Here is a 17,932-nt window from a genome sequence, read left to right on the forward strand (position 1 = left end):
AGGGACTAAGATATTAGGAACGCTTGATTTTTATTACTTTAGCCATTTTTATTTTTATTGCAATTTATTTTTGTTTTTATTTTAATTTACTAACTTTTCTTCCCTTTGCTTCTGGCAGGTTTTCTTTGGTTTATGACTATAAGAAATCCATCGGGACCATTTCTTTTTGTTAGCGAAATTGAAAGCACAGCTGTTAGAAATTGTAGAGAAATAAGGCGAAGTCTACAGTATGTAGAGGAAGAGAACAAGGATACCAATAATACCGATGAGATGCCTAAAAATTGGAATAATCCGCTACCTCCTGTGGTTGCCGCAATTCCTGTAAATCAAAATCCTGCTCCTCATTCTATGTACGATTATGTTGAGCCCACTCTCACTGAGGCCGAATCCAGTATTGTTAGACCTGCTATTACTGCAAATAATTTTGAACTAAAACCTAACACTATTCAAATGATTCAACAGTTTGTTCAGTTTGATGGTTTGCAAGATGAAGACCCAAATACTCATTTGGCCAATCTCTTAGAGTTTTCTGATACTTTCAAGATAAATGGAGTTTCTGACGATTCTATTCGCCTACGATTATTCCTCTTCTCATTGAGAAATAAGGCTAAGCAGTGGTTGAACTCCTTACCACGAGGTTCCATCACTTCTTGGGATCAAATGACCGAGAAGTTTTTATTGAAATACTTTCCACTAGCTAAGACAGTCAAGTTGAGGAATGATATCTCTTCCTTTGTGCAGGTGGATTTAAAAACCCTTTACGATGCATGGGAGAGGTATAAAGAGCTATTGAGAAGCTACCCTCACCATGGGTTACCTCTATGGCTACAAGTTCAAACCTTCCACAATGGTTTGAACCCTTCAACTAGGCAAATGATCGATGTTGCTGCTGGTGGTACTATAAATAATAAAACACCTGAAGAGGCTTATGAGTTCATAGAGGAGATGTCACTGAATAATTATCAGTGGCAAGTTATCAGGACAAAGCTGACAAAAGCAGCTGGTGTTTTTAACATTGATGTGGTTACCATGTTGACAAATCAGGTAAAACTTTTAAATAGAAAGATTGATGGTTTATATGGTTCTTCGCAGGTACATCCGGTAATGCAGTGTGACACGAGTGGAGGTGGAATGAGCAATTCAGAAAATTTACCCTATGGTCCTATCATGGAAAATGAACAAATGAATTATATGGGTAATAATCCGAGACCTCAAAATAATCCTTACAGTAATACCTACAATGCAGGTTGGAGGAACCGCCCAAATTTTTCATGGGGAGGTCAAGGAAATCAAAGACCAACACCACCCCCTCCGGGTTTTCAACATCAACCTTATCGGCAAGAAAAGAAACTGAACCTTGAAGAGATGTTTGAAAATTTTATTTCAGTTTCATAGACTCGTTTCCAAAACATCGAGACGGCTTTGAAAAATCAGCAAGGATCGATTCAAGGGCTCGAAAATCAAATTGGGCAGCTTGCTAAACTAGTTTCGGAAAGGCAACAAGGTAGTTTGCCTAGTAACACTGAACCCAACCCAAGAGAGTATGTAAAAGTGGTTACATTAAGGAATGGGAAAGTGTTAACTGAACCTGAAAAGAAGTTGCCACAAGAATCTGATAAGGAAAAGGATAATGAGGTAAAACCTGAAATAAGTGTAACACCGGTGCTAAAAGAATATAAACCATTGATCCCATATCCAGTAAAGTTGAAGAAAGACCGTATGGAAGCACAATTTGGTAAATTTCTTCAACTTTTTAAACAGTTACATATTAACTTACCTTTTTTTGAAACTATTTCACAGATGCCTACATAAGCTAAATTTCTGAAGGAGCTTCTAACAAATAAAAGAAAGTTTAAAGAGCTATCTACCATGGAATTCAACAAGGAATGTTCAGCTATCCTTCAAAACAAGCTACCAACCAAATTGAAAGACCTAGGAAGTTTCACTATTCTCTATTTAATTGGTAGTTTGAATATTGAGAAAGCATTAGCTGATTTAGGTGCCAGTATTAATTTGATGCCTTACGAAATGTTCAAGCAGCTTGGTCTTGGGGAACCAAAACCCACTAGGATGAGTATTCAATTAGCTGATAGATCTGTTAAGAATCCTAGGGGTATTATTGAAGATGTCTTTGTGAAAGTAGATAAATTCATATTCCCTGTTGATTTTATTGTGCTTGACATGGATGAGGATGTTGAGGTACCTTTAATTTTAGGTCGCCCATTCTTAGCTACTGCTAGATCTGTTACTGATGTGGGTGACGGTAAACTTGTGCTTAGGGTATGTGACGAAGAAATTATTTTTAAGATCTATGATGCCATGAGATTCTCTAGAGAACAAGATGATTCCTGTTATTTCATTAATTCTATTGATCATGCTACTGAAGATTCTTTACAGGAAATCGTTCATAAGGACACGTTGGAATTGTGTCTTGCTCAAGGAAAGGAGGTAAATGACGATGATGCTGTGATAGGTAAGACAAAAGCTGAATTAAATTCTAATGAGTCTTCGTTGAGACAGAATAATTATGAGGGTATTGAGGTAAACAATGAATTAAAATTAAAACCCTCTATTGAAGAACCTCCTAAATTAGAATTAAAGCAATTACCAAATCACCTAGAGCATGTATTTCTTGGGAATAATTCTACATTACCAGTGATTGTTGCGTTAGATTTGCAGCCAAACGAAAAAGATGAATTACTTCAAGTGTTGAAAGAGCATAAAAGAGCCATAGCTTGGAAGATTTCTGATATCAGAGGGATCAGTCCCTCTTTTTGCACCCATAAAACTTTAATGGAAGATGAATATAAACCTTGTGTGCAATCTCAAAGGCGACTGAATCCTAACATGAAAGAAGTCATGAAAGCTGAGGTAATTAAACTTCTAGATGATGGAGTTATTTATCTTATTTCTGACAGTTCTTAGGTGAGTCCTGTGCAGATTGCTCCTAAGAAAGGAGGGATGATTGTTGTGGCAACGAGAAGAATGAATCGATCCCAACACGAACAGTCACGGGATGAAGAGTTTGCATCGACTATAGGAAGTTGAATGATACCACGAGAAAATATCATTTTCTGTAACACCCCGTACCCGAGTCCGTTACCGGAGTCGAACACAAGGTGCACACAAACTTGACTTAATCATTTTCACTGTCCGTTTAAAAATTTCCAGACAAGCTGGTTACTGCGTCACTGTCGCCTTAAAAATCATATCTTGAGTTTCAAAACTCAAAAATCAGTTTTGTAATTTTTCCCTGAAACTAGACTCATATTTCCATCTACATATTTTTTTCTAGAATTTTTGGTCGGCCAATTAGTACAGTTTATTAGTTAAAGTCTCCCCTATTCCAGGGTTCAACTACACTGACCTTTATGCATTACGAATTGGATATCTTCCTATACAGGTATTCAATACTGTTTCTGTTTGTTTCTATAGAAACTAGACTCAGAGAGGAATCTATACATATATGGCATGGCTCCTAATTATCTCTGGTTAATTTATAATGAATTTCCAAAGTCGGAACAGGGGATCCAGAAACCGTTCTGGCCCTGTTTCACGAGAACTTTAATATCTCTTAACATATAACTCATATGACCATTTCGTTTCTTCCATATGAAAGTAGATTCATCAAGGTTCATTTACATAATTTATTCACTATTTAATACCATTCCTACTATTTTTGGTGATTTTTCACATCCACGTCACTGCTGCTGTCAGCATCTGCCGTTAAGGTAGGCTTTACCTATTTCATGATTTCCATGATTCAATTGGCCCTTTTTGCATACATAGCACAAAGTGTGATCATGATTAACCATTCCAATGGCTAATCGTTCAAAAAAATTCCATACCTCATAATGATCAACATACAAACGATTATAGTACTATGCTAAAAACGTATATAAGCCATTTTCGCATGGCTATCCAAGTTTACACAAAACCGAAAGGTACATGACCTACAACAAAAGGGTAGTCCTATACATGCCATATCCAGTTCAACTAAAAGAATACCAAAAGGGCTTTGATAGTGTGGATGACTTCGACTTCGATGATCCCGAATCCGATAGCTAACGAGCAAAATCTATAAAACAGAGAAACAGAGAAACGGAGTAAGCAATTTATGCTTAGTAAGTTTGAGCAAGGATTCCAAAGACGACAAAAGCATAGCATTCATATAGCTAACGGATAATTTCGTATGCACAAATTCTCAATATCATACTTATTTCACATTCCAACCCCTATATTCGGACATAAGGGATCATCTTAGCCAAATACCGAAACTCATTACTCGATCGAGCGAATATCATTCAAGGAATCAACTAATTTCAAGCACATCCGAACATACCTCATTGCTGGAATTTTTCAAGCGTATTGACTGAAATTTTACAGCAAGCACGCCGTTCTCGAATCACGTATCTTCAGAATTTAACCGGATATAACGACTCGCTCAAATGCCTTGGGACAAAGCCGGTTATAGTAACTCGCATACGAATGCCTTCTGGACTTAACCCGGTTTAGTAACTCGCACAAATGCCTTCGGCTTAGCCCGATTTATTAACTTGCATGAACGCCTTCGGATCTTAGTCGGATATAGTCACTTAACACAAAGCCTTCGGGACTTAGCCGGACATCATTCAAATAGCCAAGCACAATTATCAATAAATCATGACACATTCAGTATTTCATTCTCATTAGCAAAATTCAAACACAAGTCACTTATCACATTTGCAAATTTCGGCTCAATAGCCACACACAAAGAGCATGATCTAATCAAACCATAATCTAAGTTCCATTACTCGAGAACTTACCTTGGACGTTGTCGAGCAATTTCGACGGCTACTCGACTACTTTTTCCTTCCCTTTATCGGATTTAGCTCCCCTTTTCTCTTGAGCTTAATTTGACAAATAAATTGATTTAATCATTTGAGCATCGAAAGAGGAATTCAAGGTACTTAGCCAATATATATACTCATTAGGCATCAAAGTCGCATATGTACGAAATCATGAATCGAACTCAACACATTAGTTAATATTCCTCTTAGCCGAATTTTCTAAGCCAAGAATAGGCATCAATATGCTTGCCTCTAACCGAATGCATGCACACCAATTCCTCTCATGTGGCCGAATATGCATGTCCATGTTGAGGCCAATTATACACTTAATACCACACAAAAAAAACAGCATACATTTTACTAACTAACGCATTACATATTGTAGCTCAATACACATCTCTCATTTACTTCATAACCGAAACATCATCACAAGCAAATATACATCTTGAAATAGTAAATATGTCACACCAATACATCATGTGCAAACATATATTCATGTAGGTGCAAGGGCCGAATCTCAAGTTGCTTATATCCAAATATACACATATCCAAAGCTCAAATCTTACCTACCATGCAACATGCATGAATCATACTTATGGATATACCATGGCCGAATACACCACAACACCATACCATTTCAATTTGGTCATGGTTAAACAAAGAACTTAGTATCTCATTCAAAAATGCTAAAAGAAAATCTAAGAGTCCTCAATCCCCCATCACATGTATCATTATCAAGCTTGATATTTAACATGCAATGGCATTAACACCACATCCACTTTGGCCGAATATCATTCCCATGACATAGCAAAGATTTGAACCATGGGCTAATAAGAACATCAAGCTAGCAACTAAAACATGCATAAATCTCATGGCACAACCTCAAACATACCTTAATCTTGATACAAGTATAGCCAAACCCCTTCCTAATCCTCTTCCAAACCAAACATGAAGCAAAAATTCCCTCTTCTTCCTTAGGATTTTCGGTCAAGAGAGAAAGGAAAGGATGAACGAATTTTTCTCTTTTTTTTTTCTTCAATACACGGCAATGGGGGCATGCATGAGACCATTTTTTTCTTTTTCCATTTCTTTATTACTCATGCTCATTAATTTATTTTTTTCACCCATGATGCACCAACAAAACATGTCTATGACATGTTTTGCCCATATTTCTTTCTCATGGCCGGCCACTAGAACTTGGGGGGGGAAATTTGACATGCAAGTCCTCCCCTTTGACTACATGCACTATTAGGTCCTTATAGATTAGCCTATCACTTTTCAAAAGTGTCACACAAGTCCTACTAACTGAATTTACATGCAATCGGCTAAATCGAAGCTTGAAATTTTCACACATTCATAATTACATATTCTAGACAATAAATATTACGTTCAAACATTTCGGTGACTCAGTTTAGCGGTCCCGAAACCACTTCCCGACTAGGGTCAATTTTGGGCTGTCACATTTTCCCTTGCCATTTATTGATCAGATGTTGGAAAGATTATCTGGGCATATGTATTATTGCTTCCTAGATGGACTCTCTGGTTACTTCCAAATCCCAATAGCTCCTGAGGACCAAAAGAAAATGAAATTTACATGTCCATACGATACGTTCGCTTATCAACGAATGCCTTTCGGATTATGTAATGCTCCTGCTACCTTTCAGCGTTGCATTTTGGCCATTTTTTATGAACTCGTAGAAGACATTATGGAGGTATTTATGGATGACTTCTCGGTGTTAGGTAATTCTTTCCATCTTTCCCTTAAAAATTTAAAACGAAATGTGAGGAAATGAACCTTGTACTTAATTGGGAAAAATGTCACTTCATGGTTCACGAAGGGATTGTGCTAGGCCACAAAATTTCTAGTAAAAGGATCGAGGTTGATAAAGCAAAAATTGAAACTATTGAGAAATTACCTCCCCTTAGTTTACTTAAGGCTATTCGAAGCTTTTTAGGACATGCTGGGTTTTATAGAAGATTTATTAAGGATTTTTCTAAAATTAGCTAAGCCTTTAACGAATTTATTAGAAAAAGATATGCCTTTCGATTTTAATCAGGAATTTTTAAAAGCATTTAATACTCTTAAAGATAAATTAATTAATGCTCCGATTGTAGTTGCACCTGATTGGAATTTACCCTTTGAACTAATGTGTGATAGGAGTGATTTTGCAGTAAGTGTGGTTCTTGGACAGTGAAAAGATAAGCATTTTCAATCGATTTATTATGCTAGCAAGACATTGACAGCCGCACAAGAAAATTTCACAACTACTGAGAAAGAATTATTGGCTGTGGTTTTTGCATTCGATAAATTTAGACCATATTTAATATTATCTAAAGTAGTCATCTACACTGACCATTCGGCTCTTCGTTATCTCCATACTAAATCAGATGCAAAGCCTCGAATCATAAGATGGATTTTATTGTTGCAAGAATTTGATTTAGAAATCCAAGATAAGAAGGGAGCCGAAATTCTTGCAACAGATCACTTGTCCAGGTTAGAAAACCCACATCTCGAGAAGATTGATGAGAATGAGATAAATGATTCATTTCCTGAAGAACAACTCTTGGTTATAACTGACTTTGAAAACCCATGGTTTGCAGATATTGCGAATTATCTAGCTGCTAACATCCTTCCAAAAAGGTTGACACATCATCAAAAGAAGTGATTCTTTGCGGATGTTAAAAATTATTTTTGAGAGGATCATTTTCTTTTTTGTGTATGCGTAGATCAAGTAATTCGGAGATGTGTTACAAAATCAGAAGCGAGTAAGATCCTGGAACACTGCCACGCAGGGCTAACAGGATGACACTACAATGGGACTAGGACAGCACATAAAGCACTTGAATCAAATTTTCATTGGCCCACACTATTCAAAGACTCTAACAGGTATGTTACTTCTTGTGATAGATGCCAGAGAATAGGTAATATCTCTAAACATAATGAAATGCCTCAAACGTATATGCTCTCATGTGAAATATTTGATTTGGGGTATTGATTTTATGGGCCCATTCCTTAGTTCGTATGGAAATAAATATATCCTAGAAGCAGTCAATTATATGTCGAAATGGGTAAAAGCTCAAGCTTTGCCTACTAATGATGCTAGAGTGGTAGTTAGATTCCTTAAAAAGCTATTTTCTCGATTTGGAACAGCTAGAGCAATCATTAGTGATAGGGGTACTCATTTTTTTAATGCTCAATTTGATAAAATACTTAAAAAATATGGAGTATATCGTCGAACAGCTACCCCTTATCACCCTCAAACTAGTGCACAAGTCGAAGTCGCCAATCGAGAACTTAAATGCATCCTTGAGAAAATCGTAGAATCAAATAGGAAGGATTGGGTGACAAAAGTAGATGATGCTTTATGGGCCTATAGAACCTTTTTTAAAACTCCCATAGGAACCTCTCCTTATAAACTTGTTTATGGGAAAAGTGCCATCTACCATTCGAATTAGAACATAAAGCATTTTCGGCTATAAAATTCCTAAACTTTGATCTCAAACTCACAGGTGAGAAGAGATTGATGCAGCTGAACGAGTTAATTGAATGGCGAGCAAACGCTTATGAGAACTCACGATTATACAAAGAAGCGACAAAGCGATGCTACGACGCTCGTTTAAAGTAGCCCAAACAGTTCAAAGTCAGAGATCTTGTCCTCCTGTATAATTCAAGGCTCAAATTGTTTCCTAGAAAGCTAAAATTAAGATGGTTAGGGCCATTCATAGTGCAAAATATTTTCCCACACGGTACGATAGAGGTAACTCACCCAGAATTTGGCAGATTCAAGGTAAATGATCATCAACTTAAACTTTATAATGGTGAGGATTTCAAAAATGATGGAGAGGAGCTTCAGCTCCTTGAACCTTCATAACCATGCCCACAAGGTAAGTGTAGCTTAGACTTTAAATAAGCGCTTCTCGGAAGGCAACCCGAGTACTAACCCTACTAATTTTCTTATTTTTATGTCATATTATGCAGGTATTTTGACCACACGGCCTGGACACACGGGAGTGTCCTAGGCCGTGTGACTTCACATAGGGACAATAATGAGTTACACGGTCATGCGATGTGGTCGTATGACACACAAGGCCTAGACACACAGGCGTGTCCTTGGCCGTGTGGATTTTGGGACTTAGTTTTTAAAATTTGAAAAATCCGACAGTGAGCTACACGGCCTGTCGTACCACATAGCCTAGACACACGGGCGTGTCATTGGCCATCTTGACCCTGAAGCTAAATTCCCCCAAAAATCGACAAAGACAGGGCCTAAAAAAGCTCCACGGGCAAGGCACACGGCCGTGTGTTCAGACACACGGGCGTGTGGGAGACCACACGAGCGTGAGAGAAACCAACAACGTAAAACACAACCGTGCGATACGGCGTGTGGTACACAAGTGCGTGTCCTAGGCCGTGTGAAAACTGGAGCTAAATTTTCAAATTTTAAACAAGTTAGAGAGCTCTACGGGTGAGGCACACGGCCGTGTGTTCAGACACACGGGCGTGGGAGAAACGAACAACATAGCACACGGTCGTGTGATACAACCGTGTGTACCACACAGCCTGGACACACGTGTGTGTCCAATGCCATGTGATGAGTGGGCTATTATTTTCCTCGACGAACACGAGCTGGAATCCAAGACACACGGCCGTGTGACACAGTCGTGTAGCCCAACACAGACTGTTACACGATCGTGCCCCTTTTAACCCCCAAACCCTAATATTCTATTTTCATTTTTTTGTCTTCTTTTCCAAATTTCCCCTAGTTGCCGCCACAACCTACCCTTCGGCCACCATCAACCACAACCACCCGCCCCCTCACCCTTCATTGCACCGACATCCTCTCCCTTTTTCTCTTTGCTCTTCTCTTCTCTTCTCTTCTCTTCTCCCCCATCTTCTTCCCCTTCTTTCTTTTTCTTCCTCCCCTTCTCTCCACCAACAAGTTTTAGCACCCCAAATCCGACTAGCCACCACCATCGGCTCGCCCTCTATCTTCTATCCCTTGCGCGCGCACACCAGTTTCCCCCTCCCCCATCCTTTCTTTTCCTTCCACGACAGCTAGCCCCTTCCCTCTCCTCCACCATTACTGTCGGTCAACCATTGTTCCCCTTTTTATTAATTTATTTAGTTATTTTAGTTGCTTTATTTTTCATTACTATTATCCTAATTTAGTCTTTATTTTCTTTACTGACTTTTGTTCATTCTTTATTTTAGTGAGTGTTGATTTGGTTTACTTGTCATATAATCTTGGGCATGTTAATTATTCTATTTTATCTTGTTTGTTTTATTCTATTCATTCCAATAGTAGTACATTTTATTTTTTTTCTTTTTTTCTTTTTTTCATCTTCATTTTTCCTTGCCCGATATCAGATTTGTTTTAGATTTCTATGTGGTGGCTTGCATCCTTGGCTAGTAATATATTATGTTAAAGGCAAAATTATTTATCAGTTCAATTGCTGAGATGCACTTAGATTTTGATTTCTTATTAGTCTATATCTTCCTTATTGGTTGGTCCATATTAAGTTATTTTGATTGTTTTATTTTAGGCACACTATGACAAACACTGGTGGAAAATCTAAAGTCACGGCCCTCGCTTCGAAAAAGTGGAAGGGCCCCGGTGGGACCTCGTCATCAAGCACATTTGTCGAGACTCGCCACCCTTATCTCTAATTTTTGGTGGGCCCCCAACTTCATTAAGTACGACCCCTCGGTGTAGGTCGTTGCATTGATTGGGTCGTGCTAGAGCAGGTCCGTTTGGCTAATGATGTACGCGCGGTTATTACCATAGCCCCGTGGGATAGGTTCTTCACCATCATCGAGCCCACCTACTCAGAGCTCACCTTAGAGTTCAGCGCCACATTTTTAGTCCAGCAGGTCATGTCAGTCCATGGTGAGCCCGACACCATTACCTTTCACCTTGGCGAGTTGGTACGACATATGAATGTCCCAGAGTTCGGTGCTGCTTTGGGACTTTACACAGAAAATTTCATGAGCGTCGAGGACTTTCTTCAGCTTCATCGACATATTCATTATTCACCTTCTCGATGTTGGACTAAACTCACAGGTAGCTTGACTAACTATGACGCAAGTCTCTCGAAGGCGACACACCTAACGCGAGTCGCTTGAAGGCGACACATCTATCTCTGGCCTTACGATATATTCAAACCTTCCTAGCTCACACTTTCACGGGACAGAGAGAGAGCACTAGAGTGGTTAGTACCTATGATGCTTATTTCCTATAGAGTATGACTACCAGACATGTGTTTGATTTGGTGTATTTCATCGCACTCGCTTGCCGCAATTAGACTGAATGCCATAAGAAGGGTCCCGTCTATCTAGGCCCTTACGTGACTCGCCTCGCTCGACACTTCGATCTGCTCGATACACCGGAGCAGTCCTCGACACTTACCCTCATCGGCCAAATGTCCCTTCAGGGCATCTCTAGTATGATCCACATGAGAATGATCAAGTGGGGACGTGGAGTGGACCCCTCCAGTACAAACTAGTCAAGTCTGACATTCAGCATGACCCAGAGGACTTCACTGATGATGTTCCTCCCTATCACGATGACCCACCACAGCCTCCACCATCGAGTCACCGACATGCTCCCTTTACTACTAGCTCTCGAAGAGTGTCCTATGAGAAGTTCATGAGTTTTTGTTAGTACTGTACTGAGCAGTTTGATAGTCTTAATACGACTTTGCAGCAAATCTGTCAGCATTTCCATATTACTCCTCTAGCACCGACGACGCATGCATCTGATGATGAGGACCATTGAGTCCATTTATCTTTATTTTTATTTTTATTTTTATTTTTATTTTTATTTTTATTTTTATTTTTATTTTTACTTTTCTTTTCATGCTTAGTTTGTTTTCCTACTTTGAACTTTATTTTAATTATTATGGTTGTTTCTTAACGAGTAACCCTTTAATCTCCTCCAGCATTGTGTTTATTTTCTTATTAGTTGCTCAGAATTTTGCACTACCCCTATATTTATCTACAATTCTGCTTTTAACTATTCTGGGAAATTCATCCACCATTTAGGGCAGTTTCAATTATCTCCCTATCCTTTAGAGCATACATTTTTTGTGCTCACTTTATTATTGGTTATGAGTGTGTCAATATTGAATTGTTGTGTTAGAACTTGCTTCGATTATACATGTCGAGACCACACCTTTGATTTGATATACTGAGATGATAAGGGCACCTAGGTTTTAACCCACTTACCCCACAAAAAAGCCTACCTTTACAATTAACCCTTAGTGAACCCCTTTGAGCCTAACAAACCATTTCTTAATTTACCTTTAATATTAACCCATACATCATACTTTTTGATTCACTGAAAATTTTTCCTATTTTATTGACTCTCTTTTTGTCGAGATTTGATTTGGTTAATTGCCTAACTATGTTCTTTTATTTTAGTGTATAATTTTCTCTTATTATATATTCATTCATTCAAAAAAAAAGTGAAGGTAAAAAAAATATCTATATATATACATATATGTTGATTATTATTAATTCTTTGTTTTGAGCTTAAGTAGTTAATTTCATATTCTGAGAAAAAGCTCATGTTTTCTTTAATTAATTTGACTGATGTAATTGTTTAAGTATTAGTTTATTTTTCTAGTTAGGTAATTTTTCAATTCGATCTCAATTCTAACCTTCTTTTTCAGCCTTTATCCACACCTTTAACCCAAGCCCTGTTATAACCCTTTAAAGACCTTTTGATTTGTGTATCATATCATTTTATAGTGGTGGAGATTTGATTTTCATGCAAGCTTATGGTAGTAACTTTTCATGTTTGACTCTTGAGTGCTTATTTTCTGAACCTTAAACACTTTGATTGATTTGAGTGAATCTTTAGTGAGAATGTCAATTCTTGTTAATTTTTGAATTAAAGGTAATTATTTAGATAAGGGGAAATGCCTATGTTTTCATGCTTTAAATGTTAGACTTGGATTGCTTTTGCATTTAGTGCTCTTTTAGTTGAATTATCAATGTATGATTATGTATGAAATTATGATAAAACATTATTGATGAGAATCATGAATTGAGAAAGTTAATTTGAATTGTGAATTGAGGATTCTGCTTGAGGACAAGCAAACGCTTAAGTGTGGGGATATTTGATAAACCATAAAAGTAACATATTTTAATCCCATACATAACATATTTTTTTGGATGATTTATCATATAATTTAGTGAATTAGATGCTCCTAAACCTTTAATTTCATGTTTTATACTCAAGAGAGAATAGAGGAACAAAATGAGTAGAAAACAAGCCAAAAACGGACAAAATAGGCTAATTTAAAGATCCACACGGCCAAAACTACTTCCACACGGGCAGAGCACACACCCGTGTGAGCCACACGGGCTGGCCACACGCCCATGTGTCGGTCCATGTCGATATCACTCCCTGTTTCCCAAATACGCAGAAAAAGCCAAATTTTAAGGTTTCTGAGCAATCTAAAGTCTATATAAACATACTAGAAGCAGACCTAAAGGGACACACATAGCATAAAGCAGAAATTACTCGAAGGAAGTTGTTGGAATCGTCTCAAAAGCAGATCCACTCAAGATTGAAGATCTCCATTCAAATTTCTCTCGAATTTTATTTGGGTTTTTCATGTCCTGTTGTTTTTCTAAATTTGAGATGTTTTCCTTTTATATTATGAACTAAATTCCCTAGATACCTAGGGAAGATGAAACCTAAGATGGATATTATTATTTAATGTTCTGAATTTAATGATAAATACTTGTTCTTATTCCTAATTATGTGTTCTTAATACTTGTTTTAATATTTTTAGGATATTAATTCAAGTTGATGTGCTTATTTAGTGGAGCAAAAGTCTCTGTTTAATAGTAGATCTACCATAATTAAGCAGAGTTGCATGCAATCCTAAAGATAGGACGATATAAATCTGCTGAGTTAGAGTCAAATCTAATAAGAGAATCCATAAATCAAGTTAATACGACAATAGGGATTTTAATTAGAAAGAGATTTCAATTAATCAACCTAGAGTCAGTTGTTCTTAATCTCGAAAGAGATATTAACATAATTTAGGGATTTCTACAGATCAAGACAAGTGAATAAACAGTCTGATTCAGAGTCAGAATAATAAGTGAAGTCTAGATGGATTCTTCCTTGGGTATTGTCTTTATTATTGGTTTATTCGATTATTTTCTTCACTCTCTGTCGTGTTTAGTAGTGAATTAGTTAGTTAATTTTAGATTAAAACAAATTCCTTATATTTTAGGCTAAATAATAGAAAGATAGTTAATACTAGTACTTTTAGTCCTTGTGGATACAATATTCTGGACTCACCATAGTTTTACTACCATTCGATAGGTGCACTTGCCTTTGTCGTGATCATAGTCTAGTTTAGTGAACCATAAAACGATCATCAAATATGTGTACCAAAGAATTCCGACCTTATTCAAAAAATCCTACACGAAGCACATAATGGTTGTTTATCTATTCATCCAGCAAATGCTAAAATGTATAATGATTTGAAACAATTGTATTGGTGGTTAGGCATGAAATGAGACATTTCAGAGTTTGTGTCGAGATGCTTGTTTTGTCAATAAGTTAAAGCCGAACATCAAGTGCCTTCGAGACTACTACAACCAGTGATGATACCATAGTGGAAATGGGATAGAGTTACGATGGATTTCGTATCGGGTTTGCCCCTATCTCCAACAAAGAAATATGCTATTTGGGTTGTTGTTGATCGATTGACGAAATCAACACATTTTATTCCAGTACATACAGACTTCTTGCTTGATAGATTAGCTGAGCTATACATCTCTGAGATCGTTAGATTGCACGGCGTGCCAGTTTCTATTATTTTGGATAGAGATCTAAGGTTTACGTTACAATTTTTGAAGAAATTGCAAGAAGCTTTGGGTACACGGTTGCACTTTAGTACTGCATTTTATCCGTAAACCGATGGTCAGTCTAAGAGAGTAATTTAGATTCTCATAGATATGCTTCGTTGTTCTGTTTTAGAGTTTGTAGGCAACTGGGAGTAATATTTACCATTGGTTGAATTCGCGTATAGTAATAGTTTTCAATCGAGCATAAGGATGACACTGTATGAAGCATTATATGGTCGCAAGTGCCAAAATCTGTTATACTAGACCGAGTTTAGTGAGAAAATGATTCACGGGGTTGATTTAATTAAAGAGACCAAAGAGAAAGTAAAGGTAATTCGTGACAGTTTGAAAGTAGCTTTAGATCGATAAAAATCATATGCGGATTTGAAACGTAAAGACATTGAATTTAAAATCAGCGACAAAGTATTTTTAAAAATATCTCTGTGGAAGAAGATTCTTCAATTTAGTCGCAAAGGTAAACTGAGTCCACGATTTATCAGGCCGTATGAGATTATTGAAAGAATAGGGCCAATAGTATATCGACTAGCTTTACCGTTAGAGTTAGAAAAGATCCATAATGTATTTCATTTGTCAATGTTACGATGATATCGATCGGATCCATCGCATATCATTTCTCTGACAGAGACTGAAATTTAACCTAATATGGCGTATAGCAAAGAACCGATGTAACGCCCCAATTTTCGAGAATTCTGTGTATGTTGGCGAATTTAAAATTTTTGTGTTCTGTTTGCGTAGGTGTAGGTTTAATTATGTTAGTGGGCCTCTAGAAGGCCCAAGCGTAAGTTAAAACTCGGTAATTTTAGTTAATTTTAGTTCCATAAGAAAAGGGGTTCTGGTTAACTAGGCTTTTAAGAATTAACTGGGTAAAATAAAACACAAGGAAGCCTGTGGTAAGTTGGCATGTGACGCCACTTGGGGGGCTTTAGAGGTGGCGTGTGGATGACCAAGGAGAGCTAAGGTTCGAGTCGCTAGGTAAGCAAATTAGTAATATTAATTTTTATGTACAGAAAAGGTAAGCAGTGGAACTAAAGTGAAAGTCTGTTAGGAGAGGATTTAGGAGTTGATAAGGGATAGGATTTAGGAGTTGATAAGGGATAGGATTTAGGAGCTGATAAGGGAGAGGATTTAGGAGCTGATTAGGGAGAACAGTGTTGGCCGAATGGTAGACTTTTGAGGAGCAAGAGTTGGCCGGCCAAGGGGAGTTTTTGGGGGGGCAATTCCGGCTAGGTTAAGTGCTAGTATAAGTTCGGCATTAGGGGTAAGTTGTGCCATTTTTCTGACCATCATTCCTCCTCTTCTCTTCTTTTCTTTTTCACTCCATCTACTTTCTCCTCTTCTTTTCTCCATAGCTGAATCCTTCCACCACTCTACCCTACACTACTTTCTTACCATTGTTTTAAGCCTATAGTCGATTGCCTCAAAAAGTCGAAATCCCGAAGGCCTGATTTCTTTTGTGCCATTTTCTTCTAGGCAAAACCCTATTATTTTTCCCTTATTTTCTTGATCGATTCTCTTGTCCTCCGAACCCCAAGTTTCTATCGACAAAGCCACTACAAAACCTCATCTTTTCTTCACTGTTACAAAAAGCCGAAAACGCATAGCCATAGGGTCATAGCCGAATTTTAAGATCACTAAAGGCTCGACTTTTGTTATCATTTGAGGGGTAGATCTGCATCAGAATCGAGTAGGAGCCAATTGGAATCATTGACTGGGGAAACGGCGGTAAGTTTTTTTAACTTAATCCCTATTTCGGGTTTTAAAAAAGCCGAAACCCCTAAAAGAATGGGGGGTTGTCGATTTGGGCATGTAGCTCTAAGGGATGTTATAACTGTTTTATTTTAATAATAGTGGGATCTAAAGGCTGCTGATCGAAGGCTTGGACAAGCGGAATGACTGGATCTAGACATAATCGCTAACTTCAGCAAAGGTAGGATCGCTAGTACCTAAGGTGCTTTTGGCCGAATGTGGTAAGGGGTTATTACGTAGTTCGTTTTCGATAAGTTAGATTAACGTGTTAGTAATTCAATTATAGGCAGTACGTGTGTGGATCTCGTCAGCATATCATCCCAAACAGGTGTGTAACTGACACCCTCTTATAGACTAGATCGGCAAAAGCTGAAAAGCCGAAATGCCGAAAAGCCGACATTTTAAGAGCATGCGGGTGTACGAATGCTCGTGAGATTAGTAGTTTGATGTATATGGTAGATTAAAGTGATAAGACTGTAGAGTGCATGATTCTGTGCATTTCGATGTTTTTGGGCTTAATGGGCCAAAGTCGGGATAGTGGGCCAACGGGCCCAATTCGGTAAGAAAACGTGGTAAGTGTTTCCGGTCGTACGTAAATGGCTATGCTATGCATGAAAACCCTAAGAACAGTTGAATTACTTAAATGCCCCTATGTATGGAAATTACTGATATACCCTAAGGTGCAAAATTACCATTATACCCTTAGGGTTACTTTTGACTGAAAAGCATGATGATTTAATTCTGTATTTTGTATGCCATGACTGTATATCTGTTGCATGGGGACATGGGTTATATTATGGAGGAAGCGTCTTGGTGGCTATGCCACAATTATCTTATCTGTTGGCTCTGCCACATATATCTGTTCTGGTGGCTCTGCCACGATTATCTGTTCTAGTGACTCTGTCACATTATCTATTCTGGCAGCCATGCTGCATATTTCTGTGGCATGTAGCAGTTGGGTGGGTCGAGTAGTCTCCCCACATGGTGAAAAGTTGGTATGGGGGTGCATGTACGGGGATGATGCCCTGTCACAGGCAATGCTTCGGGATCTAGAAAGGGTTGCCGGGGCAAGTACGGGCAATGAAATTTGGGGATCTATTTTTGAACGACTTCAGGCTAATAGAGAAGAGATCTTTAAGGGTGTGTCTGATGTAGCCCCGAATGTGGCGGAATATTGGTTGGATGCCACGGAACGGATTATGGACGACTTAGACTGCTCGGTAGAGCAGAAGTTGAAGGGAGCCGTATCGTTGCTACGAGACGATGCCTATCAATGGTGGCTCACTGTAAGAGAAGGGACCCCAGCTAATAGGGTAACTTGGGAACTGTTTAAGACGGCCTTTAAAGGGAAGTACGTTGGGGCAAGTTATGTGGACGCTCGCAGAAAAGAATTCCTGAATTTGGTGCAAGGAGGTAAAACAGTTGTTGAGTATGAGGCCGAGTTTCTAAGGCTGACCCGGTATGC

At 38.1% G+C, this 17,932-nt stretch overlaps 1 non-coding gene across 1 annotated transcript; it reads right to left on the reverse strand.

Annotated features, from left to right (window-relative positions):
* Window positions 1-708: 708 nt before the first annotated feature.
* On the reverse strand, window positions 709-815 carry LOC128286263 (small nucleolar RNA R71). The gene has a single exon (XR_008276806.1). It is a non-coding gene; the product is annotated as a small nucleolar RNA R71 (small nucleolar RNA).
* Window positions 816-17,932: the final 17,117 nt, after the last annotated feature.

Source organism: Gossypium arboreum, chromosome 12 (genome assembly GCF_025698485.1).
Source record: "Gossypium arboreum isolate Shixiya-1 chromosome 12, ASM2569848v2, whole genome shotgun sequence".
NCBI classification, from domain to species: domain Eukaryota; kingdom Viridiplantae; phylum Streptophyta; class Magnoliopsida; order Malvales; family Malvaceae; genus Gossypium; species Gossypium arboreum.